Raw genomic sequence first — 6,538 nt, forward strand, 5'->3', positions numbered from 1 at the left:
TCCACCTGTCTTGACATGCAAAGTATCCCTGCAACGTTTGGTGAAGATCTGAGTATGTAGTTTTTGACCTTATCTGGAACCTCCTATCTGAAAATTTGAAAATTCTTCAAAAATTCGTCCAAAATCTTGATGTCTCCAATCTCTTGTTTTGTTCGTTTTTTCCACGTGTCTTGACATCCAATGGATCCCTGCAAAGTTTGGTGAAGATCTGAGTATGTAGTTTTTGACCTTATCTGGAACCTCCCATCTGAAAATTCGAAAATTCCTAAAAAATCCGTCCAAAATCTTGATGAACCCAATCTCTTGTTTTGTACGTTTTTTCCACGTGTCTTGACATCTAATGTATCCCTGCAAAGTTTGGTGAAGATCTGAGTATGTAGTTTTTGACCTTATACGGAACCTCCTTTCTGAAAATTTGAAAATTCTTAAAAAATTCGTCCAAAATCTTGATATCTCTAATTTCTTGTTTTGTACGTTTTTTCCACGTGTCTTGACATCCAATGTATCCATGCAAAGTTTGGTGAAGATCTGAGTATGTCGTTTTTGACCTTATCTGGAACCTCCCATCTGAAAATTTGAAAATTCTTAAAAAATTTGTCGAAAATCTTGATGTCTCCAATCTCTTGTTTTGTACGTTTTTTCCACGTGTCTTGACATGCAAAGTATCCCTGCAACGTTTGGTGAAAATCTGAGTATGTAGTTTTTGACCTTATATGGAACCTCCTATCTGAAAATTTGAAAATTCTTAAAAAATTTGACCAAAATCTTGATATCCCCAATCCTATGTTTTGTATGTTTTTTCCACGTGTCTTGACATCCAATGTATCCCTGCAAAGTTTGGTGAAGATCTGAGTATGTAGTTTTAGACCTTATCTGGAACCTCCTATCTGAAAATTTGAAAATTTTTAAAAAATTCGTTCAAAATCTTGATGTCTCCAATCTCTTGTTTTGTACGTTTTTTCCACGTGTCTTGACCTCCAATGTATCCCTGCAATGTTTGGTGTAGATCTGAGTATGTTGTTTTTGACCTTATATGGAACCTCCTATCTGAAAATTTAAAAATTCTTAAAAAATTCGTCCAAAATCTTGATGTCTCCAATCTTTTGTTTTGTACGTTTTTTCCACGTGTCTTGACATCCAATGTATCCCTGCAAAGTTTGGTGAAGATCTGAGTATGTAGTTTTTGACCTTAAATGGAACCTCCTATCTGAAAATTTGAAAATTCTTAAAAAATTCGTCCAAAATCTTGATGTCTCCAATCTCTTGGTTTGTATGTTTTCCCCACGTGTCTTGACAATCCAATGTATCCCTGCAAAGTTTGGTGAAGATCTGAGTATGTAGTTTTTGACCTTATCTGGAACCTCCTATCTGAAAATTTGAAAATTCTTAAAAAATTCTTCCAAAATCTTGATGTCTCCAATCTCTTGTTTTGTACGTTTTTTCCACGTGTCTTGACATCCAATGTATCCCTGCATAGTTTGGTGAAGATCTGAGTATGCAGTTTTTGAACTTATATGGAACCTCCTATCTGAAAATTTGAAAATTCTTAAAAAATTCGACCAAAATCTTGATGTCCCCAATCCTATGTCTTGTATGTTTTTTTCACGTGTCTTGACATCCAATGTATCCCTGCAAAGTTTGGTGAAGATCTGAGTATGTCGTTTTTGACCTTATCTGGAACCTCCTATCTGAAAATTTGAAAATTCTTAAAAAATTCGTCCAAAATCTTGATGTCTCCAATCTCTTGTTTTGTACGTTTTTTCCACGTGTCTTGACATCCAATGTATCCCTGCAAAGTTTGGTGAAGATCTGAGTATGTAGTTTTTGACCTTATATGGAACCTCCTATCTGAAAATTTGAAAATTCTTAAAAAATTCGACCAAAATCTTGATGTCCCCAATCCTATGTTTTGTATGTTTTTTCCACGTGTCTTGACATCCAATGTATCCATGCAAAGTTTGGTGAAGATCTGAGTATGTCGTTTTTGACCTTATCTGGAACCTCCCATCTGAAAATTTGAAAATTCTTAAAAAATTCGTCGAAAATCTTGATGTCTCCAATGTCTTGTTTTGTACGTTTTTTCCACGTGTCTTGACATGCATAGTATCCCTGCAACGTTTGGTGAAAATCTGAGTATGTAGTTTTTGACCTTATCTGGAACCTCCTATCTGAAAATTTGAAAATTCTTAAAAAATTCGACCAAAAATCTTGATGTCCTCAATTCTATGTTTTGTATGTTTTTTCCACGTGTCTTGACATCCAATGTATCCATGCAAAGTTTGGTGAAGATCTGAGTATATCGTTTTTGACCTTATCTGGAACCTCCCATCTGAAAATTTGAAAATTCTTAAAAAATTCGTCCGAAATCTTCATGTCTCCAATCTCTTGTTTTGTACGTTTTTCCACGTGTCATGACATCCAATGTATCCCTGCAATGTTTGGTGAAGATCTGAGTATGTAGTTTTTGACCTTATATGGAACCTCCTATCTGAAAATTTGAAAATTCTTAAAAAATTTGACCAAAATCTTGATGTCCCCAATCCTATGTTTTGTATGTTTTTTCCACGTGTCTTGACATCCAATGTATCCCTGCAAAGTTTGGTGAAGATCTGAGTATGTCGTTTTTGACCTTATCTGGAACATCCTTTCTGAAAATTTGAAAATTCTTAAAAAATTCGTCCAAAATCTTGATGTCTCCAATCTCTTGTTTTGTACGTTTTTTCCACGTGTCTTGACATCCAATGTATCCCTGCAAAGTTTGGTGAAGATCTGAGTATGTAGTTTTTGACCTTATATGGAACCTCCTATCTGAAAATTTGAAAATTCTTAAAAAATTCGTCCAAAATCTTGATGTCTCCAATCTCTTGGTTTGTATGTTTTCCCCACGTGTCTTGACATCCAATGTATCCCTGCAAAGTTTGGTGAAGATCTGAGTATGTCGTTTTTGACCTTATCTGGAACATCCTTTCTGAAAATTTGAAAATTCTTAAAAAATTCGTCCAAAATCTTGATGTCTCCAATCTCTTGTTTTGTACGTTTTTTCCACGTGTCTTGACATCCAATGTATCCCTGCAAAGTTTGGTGAAGATCTGAGTATGTAGTTTTTGACCTTATATGGAACCTCCTATCTGAAAATTTGAAAATTCTTAAAAAATTCGTTCAAAATCTTGATGTCTCCAATCTCTTGTTTTGTACGTTTTTTCCACGTGTCTTGACATCCAATGTATCCCTGCTAAGTTTGGTGAAGATCTGAGTATGTAGTTTTTGACCTTATACGGAACCTCCTTTCTGAAAATTTGAAAATTCTTAAAAAATTCGTCCAAAATCTTGATGTCTCCAATTTCTTGTTTTGTACGTTTTTCCCACGTGTCTTGACATCCAATGTATCCATGCAAAGTTTGGTGAAGATCTGAGTATGTCGTTTTTGACCTTATCTGGAACCTCCCATCTGAAAATTTGAAAATTCTTAAAAAATTCGTCGAAAATCTTGATGTCTCCAATGTCTTGTTTTGTACGTTTTTTCCACGTGTCTTGACATGCAAAGTATCCCTGCAACGTTTGGTGAAGATCTGAGTATGTAGTTTTTGACCTTATCTGGAACCTCCTATCTGAAAATTTGAAAATTCTTCAAAAATTCGTCCAAAATCTTGATGTCTCCAATCTCTTGTTTTGTTCGTTTTTTCCACGTGTCTTGACATCCAATGTATCCCTGCAAAGTTTGGTGAAGATCTGAGTATGTAGTTTTTGACCTTATCTGGAACCTCCCATCTGAAAATTCGAAAATTCCTAAAAAATCCGTCCAAAATCTTGATGAACCCAATCTCTTGTTTTATACGTTTTTTCCACGTGTCTTGACATCCAATGTATCCCTGCAAAGTTTGGTGAAGATCTGAGTATGTAGTTTTTGACCTTATACGGAACCTCCTTTCTGAAAATTTGAAAATTCTTAAAAAATTCGTCCAAAATCTTGATATCTCTAATTTCTTGTTTTGTACGTTTTTTCCACGTGTCTTGACATCCAATGTATCCATGCAAAGTTTGGTGAAGATCTGAGTATGTCGTTTTTGACCTTATCTGGAACTTCCCATCTGAAAATTTGAAAATTCTTAAAAAATTTGTCGAAAATCTTGATGTCTCCAATCTCTTGTTTTGTACGTTTTTTCCACGTGTCTTGACATGCAAAGTATCCCTGCAACGTTTGGTGAAAATCTGAGTATGTAGTTTTTGACCTTATATGGAACCTCCTATCTGAAAATTTGAAAATTCTTAAAAAATTTGACCAAAATCTTGATATCCCCAATCCTATGTTTTGTATGTTTTTTCCACGTGTCTTGACATCCAATGTATCCCTGCAAAGTTTGGTGAAGATCTGAGTATGTAGTTTTAGACCTTATCTGGAACCTCCTATCTGAAAATTTGAAAATTTTTAAAAAATTCGTCCAAAATCTTGATGTCTCCAATCTCTTGTTTTGTACGTTTTTTCCACGTGTCTTGACCTCCAATGTATCCCTGCAATGTTTGGTGTAGATCTGAGTATGTAGTTTTTGACCTTATATGGAACCTCCTATCTGAAAATTTGAAAATTCTTAAAAAATTCGTCCAAAATCTTGATGTCTCCAATCTTTTGTTTTGTACGTTTTTTCCACGTGTCTTGACATCCAATGTATCCCTGCAAAGTTTGGTGAAGATCTGAGTATGTAGTTTTTGACCTTAAATGGAACCTCCTATCTGAAAATTTGAAAATTCTTAAAAAATTCGTCCAAAATCTTGATGTCTCCAATCTCTTGGTTTGTATGTTTTCCCCACGTGTCTTGACAATCCAATGTATCCCTGCAAAGTTTGGTGAAGATCTGAGTATGTAGTTTTTGACCTTATATGGAACCTCCTATCTGAAAATTTGAAAATTCTTAAAAAATTCTTCCAAAATCTTGATGTCTCCAATCTCTTGTTTTGTACGTTTTTTCCACGTGTCTTGACATCCAATGTATCCCTGCATAGTTTGGTGAAGATCTGAGTATGCAGTTTTTGACCTTATATGGAACCTCCTATCTGAAAATTTGAAAATTCTTAAAAAATTCGACCAAAATCTTGATGTCCCCAATCCTATGTCTTGTAAGTTTTTTTCACGTGTCTTGACATCCAATGTATCCCTGCAAAGTTTGGTGAAGATCTGAGTATGTCGTTTTTGACCTTATCTGGAACCTCCTATCTGAAAATTTGAAAATTCTTAAAAAATTCGTCCAAAATCTTGATGTCTCCAATCTCTTGTTTTGTACGTTTTTTCCACGTGTCTTGACATCCAATGTATCCCTGCAAAGTTTGGTGAAGATCTGAGTATGTAGTTTTTGACCTTATATGGAACCTCCTATCTGAAAATTTGAAAATTCTTAAAAAATTCGTCCAAAATCTTGATGTCTCCAATCTCTTGTTTTGTACGTTTTTTCCACGTGTCTTGACATCCAATGTATCCCTGCAAAGTTTGGTGAAGATCTGAGTATGTAGTTTTTGACCTTATCTGGAACCTCCTTTCTGAAAATTTGAAAATTCTTAAAAAATTCATCCAAAATCTTGATGTCTCCAATTTCTTGTTTTGTACGTTTTTCCCACGTGTCTTGACATCCAATGTATCCATGCAAAGTTTGGTGAAGATCTGAGTATGTCGTTTTTGACCTTATCTGGAACCTCCCATCTGAAAATTTGAATATTCTTAAAAAATTCGTCGAAAATCTTGATGTCTCCAATGTCTTGTTTTGTACGTTTTTTCCACCTGTCTTGACATGCAAAGTATCCCTGCAACGTTTGGTGAAGATCTGAGTATGTAGTTTTTGACCTTATCTGGAACCTCCTATCTGAAAATTTGAAAATTCTTCAAAAATTCGTCCAAAATCTTGATGTCTCCAATCTCTTGTTTTGTTCGTTTTTTCCACGTGTCTTGACATCCAATGTATCCCTGCAAAGTTTGGTGAAGATCTGAGTATGTAGTTTTTGACCTTATCTGGAACCTCCCATTTGAAAATTCGAAAATTCCTAAAAAATCCGTCCAAAATCTTGATGAACCCAATCTCTTGTTTTATACGTTTTTTCCACGTGTCTTGACACCCAATGTATCCCTGCAAAGTTTGGTGAAGATCTGAGTATGTAGTTTTTGACCTTATACGGAACCTCCTTTCTGAAAATTTGAAAATTCTTAAAAAATTCGTCCAAAATCTTGATATCTCTAATTTCTTGTTTTGTACGTTTTTTCCACGTGTCTTGACATCCAATGTATCCATGCAAAGTTTGGTGAAGATCTGAGTATGTCGTTTTTGACCTTATCTGGAACCTCCCATCTGAAAATTTGAAAATTCTTAAAAAATTTGTCGAAAATCTTGATGTCTCCAATCTCTTGTTTTGTACGTTTTTTCCACGTGTCTTGACATGCAAAGTATCCCTGCAACGTTTCGTGAAAATCTGAGTATGTAGTTTTTGACCTTATATGGAACCTCCTATCTGAAAATTTGAAAATTCTTAAAAAATTTGACCAAAATCTTGATATCCC

This window comes from Lepisma saccharinum, unplaced genomic scaffold, assembly GCF_977018435.1.
Source record: "Lepisma saccharinum unplaced genomic scaffold, izLepSacc3.1 HAP1_SCAFFOLD_84, whole genome shotgun sequence".
NCBI lineage: Eukaryota > Metazoa > Arthropoda > Insecta > Zygentoma > Lepismatidae > Lepisma > Lepisma saccharinum.